Source organism: Schistocerca gregaria, chromosome X (genome assembly GCF_023897955.1).
Source record: "Schistocerca gregaria isolate iqSchGreg1 chromosome X, iqSchGreg1.2, whole genome shotgun sequence".
NCBI classification, from domain to species: Eukaryota; Metazoa; Arthropoda; class Insecta; order Orthoptera; family Acrididae; genus Schistocerca; species Schistocerca gregaria.
In genome coordinates, this window is record NC_064931.1 from 863,150,354 (window position 1) to 863,166,181 (window position 15,828).

At 36.5% G+C, this 15,828-nt stretch overlaps 1 protein-coding gene across 1 annotated transcript in view; it reads left to right on the top strand.

Annotated features, from left to right (window-relative positions):
* Positions 1-15,828, top strand: part of LOC126298365 (selenide, water dikinase 1-like) — a 164,209-nt gene that overhangs the window by 134,979 nt on the left and 13,402 nt on the right. The gene's annotated exons all lie outside the window — the stretch shown is intronic.

Genomic DNA, 15,828 nt, shown 5'->3' on the forward strand with positions numbered 1-15,828 from the left:
TCCAGTTACCTGGAAAGTGGTCAGTTAGGAAATTCCAGATGCTAATGTTTCTTAGTGATATTTTTAATAGTCAAGGAAGTTAATGGTTTTTTAGTTTCATGTTCTGGGGTAAATTTCATTTTGGGGTGTGATTGATTCAGTGCTTTATGTATAAGATATGTCAGTGAGGTTACCTTTTCCAAGCATTAAAGTGTCATCTATGTATCTGTAGTAATCTGTAATAGTATATGATTTTTCGATTTCTTAAGTTTTTCATCCTGAAGAAATTTTCTTCGAAGCTTTTAAGGGATACGTCACCTATGGTTCTAGTAATGCCATATTATTGTGTAGATATTTTGTCAAATTCAAAGTTATTTTGTTGTAGGTTTTTAGTTGTATAATTTCTGCAGTGCGTTGTATCAGAATTTTCCTGTCTTTAAGTAGGTTTTGTTCTTGTTTCCTGGTTTGGGATGTACTTGTATAGGTTAGTAATGGCAAAAACAACAAATCTTGCATTTGGGGGTATTTTCATGTCTGCTGATTTTTAGCCTTTGTTCTGGAGTTATTTAGTGTATTTTTTGTTGTTGTATGTGTAAAATTTATTAAGGAGGTTATTTAATTTCTTGCTTACATAGAATGTGGGTCTGTTAACATTGTGTATTGCAGGATATACAGGAACAGATAATTTGCGTGTATTAGGGTGTCCACAGTACTTTGATGTTTCGAGGTTCATAGGTATATATGTCCTTCCTCATATTCTACAAGTAATGTATGAAATGTGAGACCTGAGCTTCTCCTGGCGTAAACTATGTTCAAAGTACTTACGGGCATTCAGCCAGGTTGAATTTTCGACAACTGCCGATATTTCGGAGGATGCACACTCCGCCATTTTCAAGGCAGTTAAGCCTTGAAAATGGCGGAGTGTGCATCCGCCGAAATATCGTCAGTTGTCGAAAATTCAACCTGGCTGAATGCCCGTAAGTACTTTGAATAATGTATGAAATATTTTTATGGTTTTCTTAGTTTGGGCTACAAATTTGTCAGATTTTTATGGATTAGTGTAATTCCATTATTACTAAAGAAATTATTAATTTTTTGTATGTAATAATTTTTATTGGTGACGTGCATGAAATACATAAAGCACCGAATGAGTTAACCCCAAAACGAAATTTGTCATAAAACACAAAACTAACAAAACAATTTTCTTGACTTAACTATTAAAAACATTAACAACAATCATTATTTTGAAAATTTACAGAGAGCCTGTCATGACACTGTATTATCAGACCACAATAGTAGTATATCTATGCCGATTCTGGACCAAAGAGCATCCCCAAGTCAGATATCAAGTTCAGTTCTCCCCCAACCAAAAAAAAAAAAATGATTTCCCCATATTGAAAAATTCAAATTCTTTTTTCCTCATTTAAAAAATTTTAAAACTACTAAATTTTCCAGACTGAAATTTTCACTCTGTAGTGGAGTATGTGTTGATAAAAAACTTCCTGGCAGATTAAAACCGTGTGCCGGCGTGAGACTCTAACTTAGGACGTTTGCCTTTCGTGGGCAAGTGCTCTACCAACTGAGCTACCCAAGCATGACTCACGCCCTGTCCTCACAGCTTTACTTCCATCAGTGTGGGGCGTGGGTCATGCTTGGGTAGCTCATTTGGTAGGGCACTTGCCCACCAAAGGCTAATGTCCCGAGTTAGTCTCAGTCCGGCACACAGTTTTAATCTGCCAGGAAGTTCCTTTATTAAATTTTGTTTGCTATAAACTAGACCTGCCAAACCTCATTTGCCTATCTTGAAAAAACAAAATACAATTTTATCATTTTAAAAAATTTTATAGCTAGTAAATTTTATTCTCTATAAATGCGAACAGCCAAATCTCAAAGGTACAATATAACCAAAAATGTTTAAATAAAAAAATCAAATTTGCTCCTCATAAATACAATGGAGAAAAATGGTGGCCAAAGTTGAGCTGTTTGAGTTTAGAAAATTATTGTGAAGGGAAGAGGGTATTGAGTTTAAAAGATTTAGAAAAATGTTGTAAAGAAAAGGGTTACTCAAATTTAACTAGCTGATCTGTGGCAATTTATTGATTATTTTAATATGATAGAAATGAAGACAAATGTGAGGAAGGCAGAACTAAAATATAAAAACGTCAATCGATCGCTAATACACAAAAATTGAACAAGTCCAAGCATAGTAAGCAAAATTTGATCGATCTTATTGTAAGTCCTGTTGACAATATAAACAATGGCAATGACGAAGTGAGTAAAAAATCTCCAAAAGAACTTCATCAAATCAGGAAAGAGAGAAAAATAAAAAATTCTTCTAAATTTAGAAAGTGTCAGCTAATTAACCGCATGAAAGGAGCTGAAGTTAAAATTAATAATGATGATTTGAGTAAAAAATCTTTTAAGTAAACTTCATCAAATTCGCAAAAAGAAAAATTTTAAAAACATTCTAAGCATAACAAACAACAATTGTTTGATCTTATCAATATATCTGAGTACAAAATTATTAACAATGACAATGTGAATGATCTTCAAAAATGTCTAGTGGATAAATAACAAGTAATTAAGCAAAAAAATTGTCAGAAAAATTTACCAGGCTTGCACTTTTCTAGATAATGATTTTTTTTTCTTTTTTCCGCAAATCACCCAAACGAGTTCTTATAAAATGTTTAGCTTTCGAATAAATAATAATAAGTTATGGATTGGATAATTCAGATAATATTGTGGAACCACAACAATTTTTAATGAAATTAAAGGAGAAATAGTCACCAAATTAAAGAATATCTTCAGACAAAGAAGATCAATTACAGTTAATATGAAATTGTATTGTTATTTTAAAAGACAATAAGAAATCCAAGAATTTAATTTTAAAACATTGAATTAAGTTTTATTAAGAATAACAGATTTAGAAGATTAGCAAAACACAACGAATAAACTAGTAACTGAAGTGGAAGAAACGCACAAAAAAATCTGATTGGTCTCTATTTTGTTCAGACAATTCAGAATTAAATGTTAATACACAACCCAATTTATGGAGTAATTAATGCTAAAAAAGCAATAGTTAATGAAAAATACAGAAATGCTTTCTTTATTCAATAAAATCTGCTTTATATCCATCAAGTGACCATGTAAAAACAGTAAATAATTATAAAAATGTTGGATTATAATTAGATTTCATCTTTGAAAAAGAGAAAATCAAGTCTCTAGTTCAGTTAGCAAGTATTTAAAAATTTGAGAACAAATTGTACATTTCAATTAACTTTTATGCATATGAAAGACGTGGTGAAGAGGAGAAAAAATTATTGTATATCCTGTTTACTATACGCAAAATAAACTAGAAAAACATACAAATGTTCTTTTAATTAGAGATGAAAATAATTTACATCATTGTTGGATAAAAAATCTATCTAGATTAATTAGCTCACAAACATCGCAAAATGGACATAAATTTTATCTTTATGGTCGCTGTTTAAGATATTTTTATTCACAAGGAAAATTAGAGATTCATTAGCACTATTGTAAAGAACATAAAGAAGTAAAAATAGATATCCTTTCCCAAGGCCAAAAAATTGAATTTGAAAATTATAATCGTTCATTAAGGGTTCCTTTTGTCATTAATGCTGATTTCGAATGTTTATTATAAGATATTCAAACTTGTCAGCAAAATTCTGAAAAATCATACATGAAAAATATTTGCAATTCCAAAAGTTCTACAAAAATCCAGTTACACATGTAGGTGAAGAAGCAGCACAAAAATTCGTTGTAATGTTATAAATAGAATCAAGAGAAATTGTTAGAATATATGAACAAAATGTTCCAATGAAATTGACTAAAGATATAATCAGTTTTAAAAATTCAGAAATTTGTCACATTTGTGAACGGGCAGTGGACTTTGATGATAAGAAAGTAAAAGATCATTGCCATTTGACAGGAAAATATCGTGAAGCAGCACATAAAGATTTGCAGTCTTAATTACCAAAATACAAAATTTCTTCCAGTTTATATTCATAATTTAAAAAATTATGATGTTTATGAAAGAACCAGCAAAAGAAGAAAGATACTGATGCAATTCCAAATAACAAACACGTATTTCTCCTAGTAAACACATTGAAGATTGATTAACATTAAGATTCTTGGATACATTCAAACGTACATCTTCGAGTATTGATAAATTATCTTACAAAAGAACAATTTAGAGAAACAGCAAAATATTTTGAAGGTGAGCAACTACATTTGTAATTCAAAAAGGAGTTTATCATTATGAATATATGGACTCTGAAGAAAAATTGCAAGAGTGAGTGCTGTTGTTAAAGACTTAATAAATCAGATATTTCTTGATTATACACTCCTGGAAATGGAATAAAGAACACATTGACACCAGTGTGTCAGACCCACCATACTTGCTCCGGACACTACGAGAGAGCTGTACAAGCAATGATCACACGCACGGCACAGCGGACACACCAGGAACCGCGGTGTTGGCCGTCGAATGGCGCTACCTGCGCAGCATTTGTGCACCGCCGCCGTCAGTGTCAGCCAGTTTGCCGTGGCATACGGAGCTCCATCGCAGTCTTTAACACTGGTAGCATGCCGCGACAGTGTGGACGTGAACCGTATGTGCAGTTGACAGACTTTGAGCGAGGGCGTATAGTGGGCATGCGGGAGGCCGGGTGGACGTACCGCCGAATTGCTCAACACGTGGGGCGTGAGGTCTCCACAGTACATCGATGTTGTCGCCAGTGGTCGGCGGAAGGTGCACGTGCCCGTCGACCTGGGACGCACGGATCCACGCCAAGACCGTAGGATCCTACGCAGTGCCGTAGGGGACCGCACCACCACTTCCCAGCAAATTAGGGACACTGTTGCTCCTGGGGTATCGGCGAGGACCATTCGCAAACCGTCTCCATGAAGCTGGGCTACGGTCCCGCACACCGTTAGGCCGTCTTCCGCACACGCCTCAACATCGTGCAGCCCGCCTCCAGTGGTGTCGCGACAGGCGTGAATGGAGGGACGAATGGAGACGTGTCGTCTTCAGCAATGAGTCGCTTCTGCCTTGGTGCCAATGATGGTCGTATGCGTGTTTGGCGCTGTGCAGGTGAGCGCCACAATCAGGACTGCATACGACCGAGGCACACAGGGCCAACACCCGGCATCATGGTGTGGGGAGCGATCTCCTATACTGGCCGTACACCTCTGGTGATCGTCGAGGGGACACTGAATAGTGCACGGTACATCCAAACCGTCATCGAACCCATCGTTCTACCATTCCTAGACCGGCAAGGGAACTTGCTGTTCCAACAGGACAATGCACGTATGCATGTATCCCGTGCCACCCAACGTGCTCTAGAAGGTGTAAGTCAACTACCCTGGCCAGCAAGATCTCCGGATCTGTCCCCCATTGAGCATGTTTGGGACTGGATGAAGCGTCGTCTCACGCGGTCTGCATGTCCAGCACGAACGCTGGTCCAACTGAGGTGCCAGGTGAAAATGGCATGGCAAGCTGTTCCACAGGACTACATCCAGAATCTCTACGATCGTCTCCATGGAGAATAGCAGCCTGCATTGCTGCGAAAGGTGGATATACACTGTATTAGTGCCGACATTTTGCATGCTCTGTGGCCTGTGTCTATGTGCCTGTAGTTCTGTCAGTGTGATCATGTGATGTATCTGACCCCAGGAATGTGTCAATAAAGTTTCCCCTTCCTGGGACAATGAATTCACGGTGTTCTTATTTCAATTTCCAGGAGTGTAAAAGAGCAAAAACAGTTTGGAAGAAGTTGAACATCAAAAATTTAAATGAATATACAAGATTATATAATGAATCTGATATTTTAATTTTAGCAGATATCTTCGAAAATTTTAGAGATACATATATTAAATCTTACACACTTGATCCATCTTGGTGTTTGACAGTTCCTGGACTAGTTTGGGATTCTATGTTAATCATCATCATCTATGACTGATTATGCCTTCAGCATTCAGTCTTGAGCATAGTCCCCCTTACATTATTCCTCCATGATCCCCTATTCAGTGCTAACATTGATGCCTCTTCTGATGTTAAGCCTATTACTTCAAAATCATTCCTAACCGAATCCAGGTACCTTCTCCTTGGTCTGCCCCGACTCTTCCTACCCTCTACTGCTGAAACCACGAGTCTCTTAGGTAACCTTGCTTCTCCCATGCGTGTAATATGACCCCACCATCTAAGCCTGTTTGCCCTGACTGCTACATCTATAAAGTTCATTCCCATTTTTTCTTTGGTTTCCTCATTGTGGTCACCCTCCTGCCATTGTTCCCATCTACTAGCACCTGCAATCATCCTAGCTACTTTCATATCCGTAACCTCAACCTTATTGATGAGGTAACCTGAATTCACCCAGCTTTCGCTCCCATACAACAAAGTTGGTCGAAAGACTGAACATGTGCACAGATAACTTAGTCTTGGTACTGACTTCCTTCTTGCAGAAGAGAGTAGATCATAGCTGAGCACTTACTGCATTAGCTTTGTTATACCTTGCTTAAGAGTTCTTTCACTATGTTGCCATCCTGTGAAAATATGCATCCTAAGTACTTGAAACCATCCACCTGTTCTAACTTTGTTCCTTCTATTTGGCACTCAATTCATTTATATCTCTTTCCCACTGACATTACTTTCGTTTTGGAGATGTTAATCTTCATACCATAGTCCTTTCATTTCTGATCTAGCTGTGAAATATTACTTTGCAAACTTTCAATCGAATCTGCCATCACAACTACGTCTTCCGCATATGGAAGACTGCTTGTTTTGTGTTCGCATATCTTAATATCACCCAGCCTGTTTATTGTTTTCAACATATGATCCATAAATAATATGAACAACAGTGGAGACAGATTGCAGCCTTGTCTTACCCCTGAAACTACTCTGAACCATGGACTCAATTTACCGTCAACGCTAACTGCTGCCTGACTATCTATGTAAAGACCTTTAATTGCTTGCAAAAGTTTGCCTCCTATTCAATAATCTCATAGAACAGACAATAACATCCTCCTTGGAACCCGGTCATATGCCTTTTCTAGAGCTATAAAGCATAGTTAAGATTCCCTGTTCCACTCGTAACACTTCTCCATTATTTGCCGTAAGCTAAAGATCTGGTCCTGACAACCTCTAAGAGGCCTAAACCCACTCTGATTTTCATCCAATTTGTCCTCAACTAATAATCGCACTTTCTTTTCAACAATACCTGAGAAGATTTTACCCACAACACTGATTAGAGAGATACCTCTGTAGTTGTTAAAATCTTTTCGGTTTCCATGTTTAAAGATTGGTGTGATTACTGCTTTCGTCCAGTCTGATGGAACCTGTTCTGACTCCCACGCCATTTGTTATCTTGTGTAGCCATTTAAGACCTGACATTCCACTGTATTTGATGAGTTCCGACTTAAATTCATCTACCCCAACTGCTTTAGTGCACTGCAATCTATTGATCATTTTCTCCACTTCTTCAAATGTGATCCTTATTCCATCATAATTCCTATCCCATTGTACATAGAAATCTGAAACATTGCTGATCGTATTTTCATCTACATTGAGCAACTCTTCAAAATATTCACTCCATCTGCCCAAGGCAACAACAAGATTCACCAGCAATTTTCCTGAACTGTCCAAAATACTTGTCATTTCCTTCTTATCTCCCTTTCGAAGACTGCTAATTACACTTCAGAATGGTTTTCCAGCAGCTTGACCCATAGTCTCCAACCAGTTTCCAAAGTCTTCCCAAGATTTCTTCTTGGATGCTGTAATTATCTGTTTGGCTTTGTTTCTTTCGTCAGCATAACTTTCTCTGTCTACCTGAGTTCTAGTATGTAGCCATTTTTGATACACCTTCTTTTTCCTTTTACAGACTGCGTCGACTGTGTCATTCCACCAAGCTGTTTGCTTCATCCTACCTTTAACACTACTGTTCCAAGACATTCTTTAGCCACTTCTTGTACTGTGTCCCTGTAGCTTGTCCATTCCTTTTCCAATGACTGTAATTGACTACATCCAACTAACTGGTACCTTTCTGAGATCACTGTTATGTACTTGTGCCTGATTTCCTTATCCTGAAGTTTCTCCACTCTTATCCTCCTACATATGGACCTGACCTCCTGCACTTTCGGCCTCACAATACCAATTTCACTGCAGATTAAATATTGATCAGTGTCGTCAAAGAATCCCCTGAATACACGTGTGTCCCTCACAGCCTTCCTGAATCCCTGATCTGTTGTTATAATGTCATTCACAGATCTGGTTCCCCTGCCTTCCCAGGTATACCAGTGAATGTTCTTATCTTTAAAAAAAGGAGTTTGTGATTACTTAAGCCCATACTGGCACAGAAATCCAAGAGCTGTTTACTTTTGCTGTTGGCCTCCATACCCTCTCCAAATTTACCCATAACCTTTTCATACCCTTCTGTTCAATTTCCAATCCTGGCATTAAAATCACCCATGAGCAGAACACTGTCCATGTCCTTTACTCTAACAACTACATCACTTAAGTGTGTCATAAAAACTATCCATCTTATTTTGATCTGTCCCTTCACAATGTGAATATACTGACACAATCCTAATTTTCTTGCCAGACATTGTCAAATCTATTCACATCAGTCGTTCGTTTACATACCTTATTGCAACTACGCTGGGTTCCATTTCTTTCCTGATGTAAAGCCCTACACCCCATTGTGTTATTCCTGCTTTGACTCCTGACAGGTAGACCTTCTATTCTCCCACTTCCTCTTCTTTCTCACCCCTTACCCGAATGGCACTAACAACTAAAACGTCCAGCCCCATCTTACTTGCGGCCTCTGCCAGCTCTACCTTCTTCCCGATGTAGCCCCCATTGATATTAATAGCTCCCCATCTCGTTACCATTAATTTGCCAAGCTGTATCTTAGGAGCCCCTGGTTTGTCAATTAGAGGTGAAACTCGTCACCTTCAAAGGTCCGAGGCATTTGGCTCTAATTGTTGCCAGCATTATATTTAAAGTACCAAGGATGCATGTTGCTAGCCTTACTTGCCCCGTGTCCCATTGAGTTTTACCCCTAACGGTTGAGGGACTAACAGGTGGATTTGGTAGTCTTTGCTGCCTGAGCACAAAGGTGACCATGACTCAGAATGTCAGAGATGCCCAGCCTTATTCCAAAGTAACTGGTATCCCAACTTTCAGGACCACTTACTTGGCCACTCATACGTTGCCCGTGGTTCATGAACTAGGACATGACAACAGGAACCCTCACCATTCTATGTAAAAAGAGAAAAATGAAATTGCATTTATTATACAATTATAACATGATCTTGTTTCTTGAGAAAAGAATTAGAGGTGGAATTTCTCAAAGTATTAAAAGATCTTCAAAAGCAAATGACATATGAAAAATTTGAGTCAAAACAAATCAAATTATGTAGCATATTGAGATGGAAACAAATTTTATGGTTGGGCAATGTCTCAAATTTTGCCGTTCAGAAATTTCGAGTGGATAGAGCCAAAATATAATAGTGCAGAAAAAATACTTAAAATTTCAGATTATTATAAATGTGGCTATATTTATTTAGTTGATCTAGAACATCCAAGAAAATTGCATGATTTTCATACAGATCTACCTTCGATACCAGGAGGAGGAAATAAGTTATTAACAACTTAGAATAACAAAGAAACATAAGCCCTGCATTATAGAAATCTTAAACAATAATTAAATCTTGCACTAAAATTAAAGAAAATTCATAGTCTTATCATTTGAACAGTCAGGTTGGTTGAAAAATACATTCATTTTAATACCGAAATGAGAGAAAGGGCAGCTAACAATTTCGAAAAAGGTTTCTGCAAATTGATGAATAATTCTGTGTTTGAACAAATGGAAAACATTACAAATAGACAAAATTTAAAAATCATTACAGATCCAAGAATATATACAACTTGTGTTTCAAAACCAAATTATGAGCATACTACAGTATTTTAAGAAAATCTAGTAGCAGATCCTATGAAGAAAATAAAATTAATGTTGAATAAACCAATTTATATTTAAATGAGTATTTTAGATATATCGAAAAGAAAAATGTATGATTTTTCACTACAATGTTATGAAGCCCAAATATGGGGACAGTATTGATCTATGTTATATGGATACTGGTCCTTTCATTTATGATAAAAGTACTAAAGATTTCTATAAAGACATGAAGACAATGGTAGACAAATTTGAGACAAGTGATTATCGAAAAGACAATATTTACGGAAATCTGCAAGTAAACAAGAAAGTTTTAGGAAAAATGAAGGATGGAAATAGTGAAAAATCGTTCTAGGACATGTGAGTTTCAGATAGAAAATCTATGCTTATAGAGTTCGCGAAAATGAAGAGAAAAAGTTTGAAGGAGTTAAAAAAATCAGCTGTGAAAAATGAAATCAGTTTGGTGATTATGAACAGCGTTTAGATGGCAAAATAAAGTAATACAGAAAAATGAATTTAATTACTTCATTTATACATGAATTGTATACAGTTGAATGCAATAACATTGTTTAAAGTTCTGACAGTGATAAATAAATTGCATTACAAGATGGAATTAATACATTGCCATATGGACATTATAAATTAAATCCAAATAAAATAAAAAATGAGAAAAAAGATTTCTTAGAAGTATTAAACTGTTGTCTAGAAAATTAAAATGATTTCTAAGTATCCAAATCCTTGGATGCTTGATCATAAAAATGTTTGGACGACAAAATAAAGAACTAATTATTTTTTAATATTTTTTCATGATATGGTATTTTTTGATGTGTTTCCAAATAATATATACAGATAACTTTTCTACAAAAAATTCAACTTTTGGATATTCTCTTTCTTTATGTGTGATAAAGTAATGTTAATTTCTTCGTCTTTTGAATGATGACCGTTTACATACATACAGGCATTTTTAATTTCTTTTCCATATTTTTCACAAAAAGAAAGGTTTTATATTATGTGTGGTAGGAACACATTCTTTTTGCATATTTCTCGTACAATTTTTACAGCCTTATTTTGAAGGCAAATTAAATTTTTAAATTTCTATATGAATTTCTTTTTCTTTGTTGCACAGTGGACAAATCATTTTAAACTCATCAAAAAAAGTTTGGATCACCTCGATTCAGAGAATCGCAGAACCTATAAAGAAAATTGGAGTAGAGATCAACATAAACATCATTTCCGCCATTCTTATTGCTCAAGTAAACCACACATTACATCTTGTACCACCATAAAGCGAGACCTTTCAAGATTGTGGTTCAGATTGCTGTACACACCAGTACCTCTAATACCCCAGGAGCACCTCCTCTTGCATTGATGCATGCTTGTATTTGTCGTGGCATACTATCAGCAGGTTCATAAAGACATTGTTCGTCCAGATTGTGCCACTCGTCAATGGCGATTCGCCGTAGATTCCTCAGAGTGGTTAGTGGATCACATCATCTATAAGCAGCCCTTTCTAATCCATCCCAGGCGTGTTCGATAGGGCTCCTGTCCGGAAAACATGCTGGACACTCTAGTCGAGTGATGTCATTATCCTGGAGGAAGTCTTTCACAAGATGTGCATAATGGGGGGCGCAAATTGTGATCGATGACGAATGCTGCCCTCCTCTCCCCCAATAAAGATTTCAGTATGGTTGTCCTATCAGTCGGTCGTTGGCATGCACATATTGTACAGCCATTACGGCACCTGCCGTGGTCACCAGCGGTGTACGTCGGACCCTAATGATGCCACCCCAAAACAGCAGGGAACCTCCATCTTGCTGCACTCGCTGGACAGTGTGGAGGTAACCCAGCCATGCTGAACACCTAGACAAACAGGTCTCTGATGACTGTCTGGTTGAAGGCATATGTGACACTCATTGCTGAAGATAACGTGATAAAATCCTGACAAGGGAACCTCCCCATCGCACCCCTCTCAGATTTAGTTATAAGTTTGCGCAGTGGATAGGCCTTGAAAAACTGAACACAGATCAATCGAGAAAACAGGAAGAAGTTGTGTGGAACTATGAAAAAAAATAAGCAAAATATGCAAACTCGGTAGTCCATGCGCAAGATAGGCAACATCAAGGATAGTGAGCTCAGGAGCGCCGTGATCCCGTGGTTAGTGTGAGCAGCTGCGGCATGAGAGGTCCTTGGTTCAAGTCTTCCCTCAAGTGCAAAGTTTAATTTTTTATTTTCAGACAATTATTATCTGTCCGTCCGTCTGTCGCGACTGTGAAACTGTTACATTGATTTGTTGCAGTTTGTCACAAACACTTATGTTTTCATCACTTTTTTGGGAGTGATTATCACATCCACAAGAAAACCTAAATCGGGCAAGGTAGAAGAACCTTTTTACCCATCCACCAAGTGTAAAAGTTAGGTGGGTCGACAACATATTCCTGGCATGTGACGCACATGCCGTCATCAGTGTCGTATAGAATATATCAGACGTGTTTTCCTGTGGAGCAATCGGATGACCTATGACCTTCTGATCAAATGTTTTCGGTTCCCATTGGAGAGGCACGTTGTTTCGTCTACTAATCGCACGGTTTTGCGGTGCAGTCGCAAAACACACACACTAAACTTATTGCAGTGAACAGAGATGTCAATGAACGAACGGACAGATCATAACTTTGCGAAAAAAAAAGACTAACCTTTTCACTCGAGGGAAGACTTGAACCAAGGACCTTTCGTTCCGCAGCTTCTCACTCTAACCACGGGACCAAGGCTCTCCTGAGCTCACGCTATCCTATCTTGCGTATGGACTACTCAGGTTGTATATTTTGCTTATTTTTTTTCATGGTTCCACACAACTTCTTCCTGTTTTCTCGATTGATCTGTGTTCAGTTTTTCAAGGCCTGTCCACTGTGCCAACTTATAACTAAATCTGAGGGGGGGGGGGGGGGGGGGGGGGTGATGGGGAGGTTCTCTTGTGAGTGACCAATTTGGCATGTTGTTGGGCCCATCTGTACTGCGCAGCATAGTGTTGTGGTTGCATAGATGGATCTCGCCATGGATGTCGGGAGTGAAGTTGCACATCATGGAGCTTATTGGGCACAGTTTGAATTGTAACACCATGTCCTGTGGCTGCACAAAAAGCATTATTCAACATGGTGGCTTGGCTGTCGGGGTTCCACAGAGCCATAATCTGTAGGTAGCAGTCATCCACTGTAGCATTGCTTTAGTTCAGACACACCTGGACACTTTCCTTGGTGAGGGACCTTCCTGGCAGAAAGTAACAATGTGGACGTGATCGAACTGTGGTATTGACCGTCTATGCATGGTTGAACTACAAACAACACAACCCGTGTAACTGCTTCCTGGTGAAATGACTGGAACAGATTGGCTGTCAGACCCTCTTCGTCTAATAGGCACTTCTGTGGATGGTTGTTCACATCTTTGGACAGTTTTTGTGACCCCTCTGAACAGTCAGAGGGACTGTGTCTGTGATAAAATATCCACAGTCAGTGTCTATCTTCAGTTGTAGGAACAGGTGTGATAGAATACTTTTATTGGTGTATTTTCACTTTCCATTCATAACAAAAAAATTTAATAGAATTAAAAAATATAAAAATATTAAATTGTTTTGTATGTGAATGGAGTCCCTTGCGGATCAAAAAATCAATAAATTCATTTATAATAACAAAAATGATTTTAATAATTATTGATGAAAATAATGAGCTATGGTTTAAAGCAAAACATGATGCAAGAGTTATTGGAGTATAAAGAAGTAGATAAAGCTTTCAAGCATATTGATGAAGATAAAAAAAATTAAAAGATTTAAAACACTCCAAAATGGAGAGGTCAAAAGGTAATGAAAAATCTTCATTTCTTATCAATGGAGGTGGTGTTCATTCTTTAATTTTAAAATCTAGATAAGAAGCAAAACTATTTCGAAAAAGGATTACTCATGATGTTTTGCTGTACATTCGAAAACATGGAGAATGTAAGATAAAGATTAATGCTAAACAACTTTATGAAGCACAAATAAATCATTTAAAAGAACTGAATAAAATTAAGGATAATTATACAAAAAAGTCAGATAAAATACATGATAGAACTGTAGAAATGCTACGTGAAATAAATAAACTAATACATTGTTGCCACCAGTTGTTCCACAATTAAACGATCAGAATTTAAGACCAAGTTTTCTTGTTTTGAGATGAAGTAATTTTAGTTATGGATACTAAGTCATCCAAGCACAATTAAAAAAATGCACAAAAGCAAATATATATAATTAGAAATTGTGAGGAATTTTTGAGAATTATGTGCCAAATTCAATAAATTTATATCATCCAATGAAAGAAACTTTAAGAATAGTTTGCTATGAAAATTATTTCAACACTTCGGCTGAGTATTCGCCAAAACTATTGCATGCCATTGCAAATGATTTAGCAAATGTTTCTTATAATATAAAACTAATTTTGGAAATACTTTCTTCAAAATTAAATTGTAAATGATTCATAAAATATTTTATATACATCTAGTAGACAAAATTCACTAAAGCCATCATTTGATTCCATCAACTCAAATTTAAAATTTTCAAATAATTGAAATTAAGTCTCTTTTGTTAAACTTTATCTGAACATCAAAATAAAATCTTCTTTACTGAAACAATATGCATAATGAATTTTATACTAAATGCCAAAAATGTTTAAAGTTTCAATAACACTCTCCACTCATGTATAAAATGTCTTTATTAACATTTTGGAAAATGACATTAGCTTTACTAACACAACTGTTGTGCGAATTATTGAAACCCAACCATTGAACCCTCTAACGGTAAGGTGGGGTTGGATTGGACCTCACCCTCCAAATATCGATTTTCAAGGTAAAATAAAAATGAATAATGGGAAAAAGTATTATCATCAATTAAACACACATAATATTTGTTATAACAACAAGTTTTTTTATTTTTATAGTCAATAAGTAAGAATATAAAGTACTTTGGAAAAAGTAGGAACTTGATTACAAAAATAATACCTTAATAGATATATTCTCTATAAAATTATTGAAAACATATTAATAATCAATAGATTCAGTCATCAACTCGGAACTTGAGTGCTTTAGAAATTCTAAAGATTGGAACTAAATGAGAAACATCTCTTACTAATTGTAGAAAATATAGTGTCAGCAGCTTCGAAATATAAAGTTCTCAATAGTAAATGTCTTTGTATACATAATGTAATAGGAACAAATAATAAATGTATAATGTTATCCTGGAAATGATCACATAAAGCCCTGAAAATACATATTTGGCACAATTTCACATTTCAATTTCTTTACACCCAGGGCATATAATAACTTTATGCTCCCCACACATAGAATGCTTACACTTATTACAAAAAGCATTCCCCTTCCTATCTTTTGATCCGTCGCAAAAATCACATCTTCTTTTCTTTAGTGGCTGTGCTTGGGTAGGCTTGTCTAATTCGATTGGTTCTTTTTCCTAAATGTTTTCCAATAGACGAACGGAGCTCACAGGGAAGATGTGTGTTATTCAACCTCTTTTTCCATAAGAGGTTTTGTCAGAGAGATTGCAAGATTTTTGAGAAATGATATTCTCGCATCGTTTGAAAAGCTGTCCATTTTGCTATTGCTTTTGTAAACGATAAACTATTTATAGCAGCGATGTCTAAAATAGTATAAAAGTACCGCATGGGCCATCTTCTCGATTTTAGTCTTGTGATTCTGCTGTGGCAAAGCATATCTAATACATCGACCCCTCCTTTAGTTAGATTGTAGAACTCCACCATTTCCGGCTTATTTGATTTTTCATTTATCTCTCCAGAGAAGTGCATAGACGATATCAGTAAAACTGTTTTATTTTTCTTTGGGG